General features: G+C 32.8%; 1 long non-coding RNA gene across 1 annotated transcript; it reads left to right on the top strand.

Moving 5' to 3' along the window:
• The first annotated feature begins 3,820 nt into the window (after window positions 1–3,820).
• Window positions 3,821–12,440, top strand: osm (oncostatin M). The gene is made up of 3 exons (XR_011015430.2): window positions 3,821–3,868; window positions 7,616–7,740; window positions 9,977–12,440. It is a non-coding gene; the product is annotated as an oncostatin M (long non-coding RNA).
• The last annotated feature ends 285 nt before the right edge of the window (window positions 12,441–12,725 follow it).

Below are 12,725 nucleotides of genomic sequence, written 5' to 3'. Positions count from 1 at the left end.
ATTTCAGCGCCACCTTTGCACTTTTCATCATCAATTTTTCATCTTTAGCGTATCTCTTTAATGTTTTTTGCTAATGAGCAAGGTGCAGCTGTGAGGTTGATTGATAATTACGTCCTCAATAACCTGCAGGCTGCATTTTGCATTTTAAATAAATAACAGTGCTATTGTTATTATACAATTATTATTGTAAATAAATAACAGAAATGAATCATAAATGTAACTGGAAAACAATCTAAAGACACAACTGGTGTGCTGCTGAGATAATTAAAGAAAGCTTTTGCATGAATATTAATTTTATTAGAATAAAATGCTATAAACCATTCAATAGAATACAAAAAAGATGTTTCATAGAATTGTCTGTTGTGTGTTTTCTGAGACCCGACTCATGGCCGAGAATTAGGTTTATTAAGTCTAACCTCCCTGACTTCATCCCTCTTTTCTGCTCAGTCGTTTGCCAATGTCTTCTTAATTTGGACAGTCTCATGGATTTGTTAGCAAGAACTTAGCCGCAGATAATGCACTGTGGCTGGGTCAGTGACTCTTTGCTTTGAGAAAATGGAATGAATCCAAAGTTCAGGTAACTATCTTGGTTTTTCCTGCATTTCGTGTTTCCAGTGTTGCTAGTGCTGTGACCTAAAATGTTTAAAGCTTCCTCCAATGGTCCAGTATGCTTAATATTAGCTTTAGTTATTTTTCCTACAGGATGAATTATAAATTTGTCCAGATTTTTTGGTCAGCCAGGGGAGGAAATAGCTGAGGCCCCCTTGTGGGCAGGGACCCCCCTGTTGGCAATCGCTGCAGTATGTCATAGTACTTCACAGTTGATTAAGTACAGCGCCATCTTGTCGACAACATCTCATTGTGACATCCCATGTGGTTCAATGGGATCTTGACAACTTCAAGTTACATCCCTACTACAAGCTACTGTTCCTTTCATGTTTTACCTCCTGCAGTCTGCAGACGTTCACTGTACTAAAAGAACCAAAAGTCTGACAAGAAAATCTCCCTCACCATTATACAACCACCGCTCTGAGCCACTGATACCATTGATGTTGTTTACACCCAATTCTGGTCCTTCAATCCTAAAAATGCAGCAGAAATGAAGACTCTGCATACCAGGCAAACATTTCCCAACCTGAAAGTCCCAGTAGATCAGCAGTTTCTGAAATACCCAGACCAGTTCGTCTGGGAATAACAACGGTGTCATTCATTCGTCCATTTTTCTTCGGATTAGTCTTTATATTAGAGGTTGCCACAGCGCAGTTAACCGACAACTATTATAGCATATGTTTTATGCAGCAGATGCTTATCCAGCAGCAACCGAGCACTGGGAAACACCTACCCTGTATACTCTATACCCTCAGTCACACACACACTCATACACTATAGTTAATTTAGTTTCTTTAGTTCACCTATAGATCATGTCTATGGACTGTGGGGGAAACCGGAGCACCTGGAGGAAACCCACAGCAACATGGGGAGAACATACAAACGCTACACAGAAATGCCGATAGACCCAGCCGGAACTTGAACTAGCGACCTTCTTGCTGTGAGGTGACTGAGCAACTGTGGCGCCCCACAACCATATCATAATAATAGTCATTTAATGATCTTTGTTTTTCATTCTGATTCTTGGTTTTGTAAAACTTCTGCTGATCTCCTTGAACACATCAACATGTCTAAAGGCATTGAGTTGCTGCTGTGTGATTAATTAGATGTTTGTGCCAATTAATAAGAAACGATAAGTGGGTGGCTTGCAGTGAGTTCAATCATTTTCAAAAGCCACTTGCTTTAATGTTGTGTTATCTGAGGTTTAATGTGCGTCTAAAGAGTCAAAATACCACTTTGCGGCACAACAGAGAAGAGAGGATATTGATTTGGCAATAACGGGAAAACAGTTAATCTCAAACATTAAGGCCAATTAGCTTAATCGCAATCAGATAACTAATCAATATCACTATGAAGGTCTTTGAGCAACGTCACCTCAATTACTTCACATGTGCATATGGAAAAGAAAAGGGAAGTGGTCACAAAACTTTTCTAAAGAGTGTGTGTGCATGTCCTTATAGAGACTTTTCCTGCTTAATTGTGACACGTAGGCCTTTAGATTGCGGAATAAGACCAAAAAATATATATTTAATCAACTTAAATTTCTGTTATCACTTTACTGTAGACAGCGATAATCAGCAGTTCATTAATTCAGCAAGTCTAGAATATTGCTTTTATCTGAGGTTACTTTCAGTAGGCAGCAAAGCTTATTTCAGAAATACAATTCATCAGATGAATTGCATAGGTCAATAAACAACAGGATAATCTATTAAAGCATGCTAATACCTCCCACAGTCTCATTTCTATTCCTGTCAAAAGCTCTATTTTGTTAAAGGTTTACTGTTTGGCGAAAACACTTCATTGACATTAAAGATTCTTTAGATTAATAAAATGTTCCTCATATGATCCACTAAACAACCCACTGAAAGTTTCATGTTTTTTGGTAACTCTTTTATTTGATGGTCCATTTGAGTATTAGTAGACTGTCTGCTTAATATCTGTTGATACTGCTCCTTCAACAGACATGTAACATATAAGAAACTTTGCAAGTACATGTCTTACACCAGTGGTTCTCAAACTGTGGTACGTGTACCACTTGTGGTACGCAGGCTTCCTTCTAGAGGTAGGCGGAGGAATGAAATATGTCATGTACATGCTATACACATTTCAAAATTTATCACAATTGATGTATATAATATGCCATATATGACATATAGCCTATATTTCTGAGGTAATCTGCCACGTTTTTTTAACTTTGCAGAGCTGTAGCTGCTTTACTGGGCCTACTATGCTACTGTATTTCAATACTGCTCATTTTGGTGGTACTTGGAGAGACAATTTTTTTCTGAGGTGGTACTTGGTGAAAAAAGTTTGAGAACCACTGTCTTACACTAAACCCTAACCCTAACCTAACAGTCTACGTTTAATCTAATGGGAATTAGTTGCCATGTAGATGCAATGCAACTTAAATTCAACAAATGGACCATCAAAATAAAGTGTGACCGATTTATTTATTTATTTTTTATTTATGTATTTATTTATTTTTTAACGCAGTTTGTAAAATTGCTCCTCCAGGTGCAACCCATCACTGGAAGGTAAAAAAGTTAAAAATTAAAACAAGAGCAAAACTCAAGAAAAACAAAAACTGTATAAAATTTAGTTAAAATTTGTATAGGTTGTAATTTTTTTGCAATATTTAACATGAATTTAAATGTGTAATCTTTCTTTCTAAAGAAGTTCAGTGACTAAAATGTTATTTTATTAAATGTATCTGTTTAATAAATCTGTTTAGTTCAAATGCACCAAAATCCATGACCTATATTCACTGATAAATTAATAAAAATATTCATTTGCAAAATAGGGTGTACTCAATGATGCTGAGCACTGCACTGTGTGTACTACAAACACATGCAAAAGTTTAGACTTCTAAATTTACTTAAGTGACATTCAAGTTCAAGGTCTGGATTTACATTAAATAAAAGTTAAGAGGTCATTTCTGCTTTATTTTTTGCCCCATGTCCTCAAAGCCATTTTGCATATTTAAACCCCCTTATAAGTTACGTAAATCTACATAGACAATCATAATCTTACAGTTGCATTTTCCATTTATATTAGTATATAAATGCATATTTAAATCTAAATCGTAAATGATGTGTGTTTTTAAAATAGGTGTTACTTGAGTTGGACTTGTTTACCTTTTTCTTCTTTCAATGTGATCGGCCAATCATTTCTTTCCTCTTTAAGTCTTAACTGACGTACACAGACACCTGCTGCTGCGGCCTCTCGAAATTTCGACGCTAGCCGTGTGAGGACTGACGAGGTAGGTAAAAGTTTGTATTTTTCCTTTGTTTTTGTTATGACCTGCCACCGTGCAAGCTCAAATGGTACAAAAAACAAAACGAAAGTTTTAAAATGTTTTGTAAACCATTGAAGCCTTCATTACCCATCTGAAAGCATGCTGGAGCTCGACGCGCTGGTCAAAGCAGTAAAATGTAACGCAATCAAACATGTTTTATTTATGTAACGTCATATTTCTATTCAATACTGATTATATTAATGATTTCGTACCAGTTAACGTTAGGTTGTAACAAATGGCAACAAATCAGCAGGTCAGAATTATTCCTGAAGCATGGCGTGACAGTGAAGACTTGTGAATGCAGCTAACAAATATATTTGACAAAATAACAACATAAATCTGACAAAACTTTAAAAAAGAGAACGCTATTATGTTTTTAAACTGTATTTTGATAGTTATTAGCGATTCTACTCGCACAGCTTTATTTGGAGTGTCGAATTAGCAAGTGTTTTCATTTGTTGTGATTTATAAATCAGGGTTATTTCTCCAAATGTTACTTTCTTGCATCTTCTAAAGTTAAAACAATGTAAAACAAAATTGTATTGTCTCGAAATTAAAATTTTCTTTTTTTGAACAGTAGTTTGCTGAAAAAAATGATTATGTTTTACTTAAACGCATTACTATCAATTTAAAATCCAGAGAAAGTCCATAATTTCCTTATGAACCTTTTATTTTTATATGAACATAATACATGAACGAAAAAGCCTTTAAAGTATACGTCATATCACAAAGCGAGACTGAAGTAACAATGTGCTTACTGGGTTAATTGTTCTAGGTCATCTGTTTGAACCCAGAAACTAAAGAGTGCAGATCTGTAACCACTAGGCCACAATAAAGCAAAACATTTCCCCTGTGTTCAGTACAGTAGGTGTCATCTCAAGAGCATGGATGGGAATCTCCAATTCATTATGTAACTTTGAACAAGAACATCACAAAGATGTAAGAGACTAAATGTTTGCACTGTGTTTCCTTCTAGATGTTTACTGGCGTTTTTATAGCATTGCATCTACAGTGTTCAGCATGTATAAGTACACCTCTCACAAATGTCTCTCTTAAATGAATATTTTCTATAGGAAGATTTTCAATAATATATTTGTACATATAAATTAGACTGGTTAGTACTGAAGGCAAATTTAGAGTTAATCTAACAAAGTAACTTTTGACAACTTATAAAAATATTAAATAAAAAATTATCAAAGGGAAAAATCAAAAGAAACAAAAATTATTAAATTTTGTTGGAATTTTGAAGTTTGTAATTTAAAAAAATAATAATTTGCATGAATTTAAATGTTTTATCTGTGTATTTCTAAAGGTGTTTAGTGACAAAGTATATATTAATAATAATGAATACATCTGTTTAATAAATCTGTTTTGTTTAAAAATGCTACCCATTTTCACTGAGAAATTTGTAAAATTATTCATTTTCGAAATTTGGTGTTGGTTTTGCTGAGCACATACATGAACTGTTACCATAACAGTAGTGAACTTATTTTTGGATATTTATTTCTTTTAATAATGTCCACAGAAATGACGCAACCTGTTTTATTTTTGACAAATTACTCAATAAATCCCAGTATTGCAGAACTAACGCACAAGTGTGTAACATAACAGTAACATCCAGGGCAAAAAGAATTTGCATCATCTCTCAACCAAAATAATAATCAGTCATTTCAAAGGGTTTAATCACACATCACATGATAAAAACATTGCATGTTATAGATAGTCACCGACAGTTATTATAAGGACATGTAGGCCAGACGATTTACAAACAGCTAATAAAAACTGAAAGTGTCAGATTCATGAACATCCCAGCATGACTTGTCAGACAGTTTATCGGCGCAAAATCATCCGCAAAGAAGATAAGCTTCTTGAACGTCTTGCGATTATTTCAAAGTATTTAAAAAAATGTTAGATAAGATATTTCCTTTTTGTGACTAAGCAGTCACAGGGTATAAAAGATGGAAAGTTGTTACATTTGAGTGTGAAAACACATCATACTTTGACGAGTTGAGCACAGGGAGCTCAGAAATACTGTGAATTTTCACCATGGGGCCAATAACAGGTAAGCTCAATCTCCTTTTTTTATGTTAGTAAGTACTACACTGTATATGTTTTTATTTATTTGTTCATTTATTTATGCTTTTTTAATTGTATTAAGAGATCTTGAATTTTTTTAAAAGTTTTTATATTGAAAAGGTGTAAAATTGAAAGTACTTTTACTGATATTTTTTTAGTGTTTAAAGTGATGTATTGTTTGTATTGGTGTTGTAAATTAAAGTACAAAAAACCTGGTGATAAACTGCCAGTACCTTTTTCTGTTATTTTATGGGCTTAATCCTCTGTATATTATTTCTTATACAATATGTTGGTTCACATTACTAAAATGTCAATTAAAGTTTGTTTGTTAAACTGTAGAGTTAAATTTTCAAATTCAATCAAAAGTTGACAGAGAAGAGACCAAGTCCCATAATCCAATTCATAACCATAAATATAAGGCTGGGCGATATTGCAAAAAAAAAAAAAAAAATTACGATATCATATCAAGCTAAAAAAATCATGTTTCATATCATTTGATATGGATAATTATTGAACATTTTTAACAATACATCTAGGAAAATATTTTAACCACTTTATATTACTTTACCAACATTACTAAGGCAAATAGTTTTAATAGTCAAAACAAAAATATTTAAACGAAATATTTCATCTCTTAATAATAAAATAAACATAAGTGTTAAAGAGACTCTTAAACTTGATAAATAAAATACTACATGATGTGTGCAGTGGTAAAGTGTAAGTGCTGAAAAATTTAAGCAAACTTTAAGGTGTGAATAATAATGATACAGTAAACCTCAAACTGTAAACAAAACACATTATGATAATCAAATCTGAGCTTTCAAGTAAAGAAACTAACCATCATTATTCAAATATATATTGTAACATTAAAAACAGTGAAGTTGAATGACTACATTACCTCTATACTAAAAAAATCTTTCAGATGGGGATGCTGGGATGCACAAGAAAAGAAACCAAAAAGCCACCCTGGCGACGTCCTTGCATCCTTTTTTATTCACAATCTCCTCACTGCTGCTATACGGCACTCATTTCTGCATTTGTTGTTATCCTGAACTAAACTTAAAATGACGCAACCCAAAACTCACAAGGTAAAAGCGCAAGTGCGTGGTTTCCTTCACTATTTTCAATGCGCTTTGTTCTCGCACTCCTCTGCTGTCTCTCAGTAACTAGGCCATCATCAATCGTTTTCTTAGAGGGTGACAAACGGACAAACCATTGCTGCAGCTCCCTTACAAGTTTAAGGAGAAAAGTAAAGCACTGCAGTGTTTGTCTGAGGAAATTACTCTACCTTTATGCGAGTTCGCCTCCTTAGGAAATGACAGACTTGCACCCTAAGCTTAATGGCATTGCTTTCAAGGCACGTGCTCAGCTGCCACATTTTATTAAAACTACAGCCTTTATACCACACTTTATTTTTTTATCCATATTGACAATAGTGTTAGGTCAATAAATATCGATACCGATTTTATTGTCTAGCCCTACTTGAATAAACCAAAACAAAACTATGAATCACAAAATGTGAAACCTGTTATTTAATTTTCTGTTATTGTGATTTTTTTTAACAGTGTAGTTTAATTTTCTAAGCTACATGAAGTTTTTATTGCTGACATTAACCAGTGTATTTTTCTTTCATAGGACTTCTGATGTGGAGTATTTTAATGGTGACAGTGTCATGCAGACCATATGAAGGACCAAAATGTCATATTAAACCCCTCATTTCTAAGACCAAACAAGAAATGAAAACACTACTGAAGGAATACGTAAGTATTAGGCTTTTAGTGCTTAATTAGAACACTTTGAGGAAAATTTAGATGAATTTGCAGTGCACAAGAGATGCATGAGAGTAAATCATTGTCTTTAGGGATAGTTCACTCAAAATGAAATATTTTCTCATCGTTTCCAAACCTTTATGAGTTTCTTATGTTGAACACAAAAGAAGATATTTTGAAGAATGCTGAAAATCTGTAACAAATGACTTCTATAGAATGCAAAATTGCTCAAATGTTTGACACACACTTGTACTGTCCCACTGACTCATCGATTAATGATTCAAGACACTTTGGAGTATTTTTTTTGTTTGTTTTTTGAGATTTTAATAGATTTTTATAGGTGAATGTGAGAGTGCATGGGTGTTTCCCAGTACTGGGTTGCAGCTGGAAGGGCATCCACTGTGTAAAACATATGCTGGATAAGTTGGCTGTTCATTTCGCTGTAGTGATCCTGATGAATAAAGGGACTAAGCTAAAGGAAAACGAATGCATAAATATGTCATTATACTGTATGTAATCATACTGTATGTACAACTTTTTTTCTTAAGGCAAAAGAGCATTTCTACATGATTAGTGATAACATTTTTTTCAAGTGATAAGACCTGTGCTGAGCTTAGTGTTGTATTTGTTTAGTTACATGTCAGTCAGAAACTATTAGCCACATGTCGGGCCAGTTTGAGTGAAACTAAAACTGAAATTAATGACTACTAAAAAGAATAAAATGTTGAAAAAAAGCATTTTGCTTATTTCTGATCAAATGGCTGCTTTAAAATGCTTATCCTGCTATTTATCATATTATTATTATAATGACTATTAAAGGGGATCTATTATTCAAAAATCACTTTATAAAGGGTTTAAACACAGTTGTCTGGCAACTTTGCTTGTGGCAACTTATAGTAAAAATGAATTCTCTAATTATTTTCTTATCTGCAGAAACACTTTGAATGACATTCTTCCTTTGTATATGCCATCAGAGTGGTAAAGCCCCACCCATTAATGATGATCTCTCCTTCATTAGCATAGGGCGTTAGTCTTGTTTTTAATTTGCCACTATGCTGACACACAGGCATTGTAGCTCCAGCTGCTTTGGAAAAAGAGCACAATCTCTTTCAAATTTAACAAAATGACACAACTATTATTAAAACCTAAAAGAAGCAGTTTCAAAGAGTTATCAAACATTATTTGTAGAGTATTTTGAGCTGAAACTTTACAATAACACTCTAGGGACATCAGCGATTTTATTTTACATCTTGTAAAAAGGTGCAGGGTCCTCCTTAAAGGGTCAGATTAAGTCTACCTCAAAATGTTTTGCTTCATGATAGTTGTGAAGCACTGTGAGCAGAGGGAGGAGTGGGCATGGCCGGCAGAGCAAGGGCTTTTGTCAGTTGGCTCTTCACCAACCAATCATGACCCATGATTTTATAGTTTACAAAGTTAAAATGCAATGAAATAAACAGTAAGTAATTTAATGCTGTTACATATATGTGTCTTAATGGTAACAAACTCAACTGATTAAAGGCAAAGTCCGCCATTCTCCAATTCTCGTGCAGCTCTCCTGACAAAAATGCTTGCTGCACACAAACACTATGGCTGTATCGGTGTCCCACCAGACAGCATCACGCAGAAAGCCATGCAACAAACTCTGTGGATCATGAAAACAAACACATACAAGCCTTCATGAACAGCTAAATGATATGTGTCGTCTCCCAGCATGCACATGCTGTCATGAATAATTAAGAAGCAGGGTCTTCTCATAGGATAATAAAACTTCACTATAAATATTATTAAGAAAACGACGTGTCATAAATCCATTAGCAGATGCGTGATACGTCACCGATTTTGATTCCGCCGCAAAAATTATTTTAAACCTGAAAGATTAAATTAGCTGACAAAAGCTCCAAATGATCCATTTTCCCTCACAAAGCTGACAAGTGCTAACGTTGTCTTAAATGATGCTCAACACACACAAATCTGTGAAAATAAAAAAAGCACTCCAGGGTGTCTTGAACTTTTAATCTACATATAAACTTTATAGTTATTTGTTGTAAAAAAAATTATTTAAACTTCATGCACTTACATTCTATCCTAGAATTATGACAACAATGATCACGGAAACTGAGGAGCATTTCATTTCAGATGATGATTTATTTTTCATAGAGTTTTTAAATTAAGACTCAGTTGTTTTTTTATTGTACTGACTTCTCTTTCTCTCTTCTCCTCTTCTCAGCTCAAAGTAAATGGAAATGTATCATGGCAAACAATTCCTGAACTTGACTTGAAGAACGTGTCTTTTGAAGAGCAAAGTCACAAAGCTCAATGTGGATTTAACTACCTGAAAATAGCACTTAAGCAGATCAAAAAACACCAGGAGGATCTAGTTGGCAAGAACGACGACATCGTTAAAAAAATAGATATTATGATTCTTGAGATCAGGCGTACCATCAGTTGTGTTAAACACTGTTTGAGGAATTGCACAAACGTGAGGACGGACGAGTTTGATAAATATGATATATATGAAATAAAACAGTGGGGCCGCGCGGTCATTGAGTCCTCTGTAGCCTTTCTTGGTGAGCTGAATAACCTCAAAACAATCAACCAGTGTTTTACAACGACCAACAGGAAATCAAACCAAATCACACTTGGCGCCAAAGACATGGAGCGTTTTACCCAAGGCTAGTTTATGCTAATTGTCAGCTGGACTTATTTATTTAATGAAAAAAGTGTTATTTATAAGAATTTGAAGTGTATTCTTGTGCTAATTTGTTTAGCCATATTTATAATATATATTTTTGCACTATTTAACATTTTGTATTTTATTAGAATGCTCACTATTTGCGATATTTATATTACTGTTCGTGTTGTTTTGCATCAATACAACAATAAAATGTTATTTATAATACATTTGCTCCTTTGAATATTTTGTATCTGTTTTATATTGTCACCATTTAACATTATACAGTTAAAGTCAGAATTATTAGCCCCCCTTTTCATTTTATTTATTTTTTTAAATGTATCTTAAATGATGTTTAACAGAGCAAGAACATTTTCACAGTATGTCTGATAATATTTTTTCTTCTAGAGAAAGTCTTATTTGTTTTATTTCGGCTAGAGTAAAAGCAGTTTTTAATTTTTTAAAATCCATTTTAAGGTCAGTATTACTAGCCCCTTTAAGCTATATATTTTTTCGATAGTCTACAGAACAAACCATCATTATACAATAACTTGCCTAATTACCCTAACCTGCCTAGTTAACCTAATTAACCCAGTCAAGCCTTTAAATGTATCTTTAAGCTGTATAGAAGTGTCTTGAAAAATATCTAGTCAAATATTATTTACAGTCATGATGGAAAAGATAAAATCAGTTATTAGAAATGATTTATTAAAACTATTATGTTTAGAAATGTGTTGAAAAAATCTTCTCCACTAAATATAAATTGGGGAAAAAATAAAGAGGCGGGCTAAAAATTCTGACTAACTATACATTTTCATTAATATATATAATTATTGATACTGCATTCATAATCTTACATGCAAATGTTATTAGTAAACATGCTTTGCACTTTGAGTAATAATGTTGTTCTTTTAATTGCAAAATAAAATATTTACAATAATTTAACAGTAATCATTTAATTTAGCAGTAGTGTTTATTACACTTTTCATTTAATAAAAACTTTATTTTAATAAACTTACTTTGTGTAATGTTTTACTTAAGTTAATACAATTGTAAAATATAATTTACTGTATGTGTTTGCACTTTTTAATAGTTGGTATATCAATTAAAAATTCTGTCATTATTTAATATGAAAATATTTATACTATTGTTTTATCAAACCATATTGTTTTGCATCATAATTCAGTCAAATAATTTCTGAAAATCATTTTAAGAGTAGTGTTAAATTGTGTTTGATTGAAGAGTTCTTAAATATTCTGGGCTACAAAATAGTAAACCATTAGATAAAGCTAAGTAAGGAAGTTTTGTAAGGAGGTTTTGCTTATTAAATTGATGAACAAGCTGTATTTGTGTGTAAACGTTAACCACATTTGTTAAGTACTAATAAAGTTTTTTAAAAAGCAAGAAAAGTGCTTAATTCCACTTTCGCAAATATGTAAGAAATCTATCTTTTTTTTTAACGAACATGAAAACATTATTTAAATTACATTTACTTTACATTGTATTTTTATATCATATTTCAGTTGGATGCCAACATTTGTTTGTAATATTTTGCAATTTCAAGATTTTTTGTGTGAAATTATCATTATACTTACCGTGAAAATAATATCTATAGTACTGTTACTGAATAGATATTGTCCATTCAGTACAACAGTAATATTTTGCTACACATATTAGCAGCATTAGAATGTTAATTGTTCAAGCAGGAAGCAGGTGGTCGGCTCCGTCTTATTGCTAAGTCTACAGTGTAATACTATAGTCTCCAGTGAGCATCATTAATCAAACTGTCAGATGTGGCCATGAAAAACTTGAGCTTGTTAATTTTCTAATTTCAGTGCAGATGTTTTTTTTTTTTCTTCTTGTGGAATAATCAGGATGATTAATTGTTTAATAGCAGGCATGTATCCCCATGTGACGTCTTTATTTTGGCCTCTGGCAATTTTTGAAAAACTCTTGTTTGGAGGTAAATATGAACTCCAATTATTTATTGACATTGTCTTACACATTCATGGCCTTTTGTAAAATAAAAAAAAAAGTAGAAGAAACTTATGTTGTGCTTGTTGTTCCACCGGCAATTCAGTAGACATCTAACCACATAATCTAAAGCAAGTTAGGCATGAAGCCAAATATGACAGGATTCTGACCTGATGCACACCAAATTCTAATATTTCCTGATCATATCTACTGCTCAACAGTTATAGTCATTTTTTGAAACCATAACACCATTTTTACACAATTTTATAGAGACTTGAGAGTAATGGGTTACCAATGGATATTTTATATATTCAAGTAAGGAATTTGATTT

Source organism: Danio rerio, chromosome 5 (assembly GCF_049306965.1).
Source record: "Danio rerio strain Tuebingen ecotype United States chromosome 5, GRCz12tu, whole genome shotgun sequence".
Lineage (NCBI taxonomy): Eukaryota > Metazoa > Chordata > Actinopteri > Cypriniformes > Danionidae > Danio > Danio rerio.
This window is presented reverse-complemented; position numbering and strand designations above follow the sequence as displayed.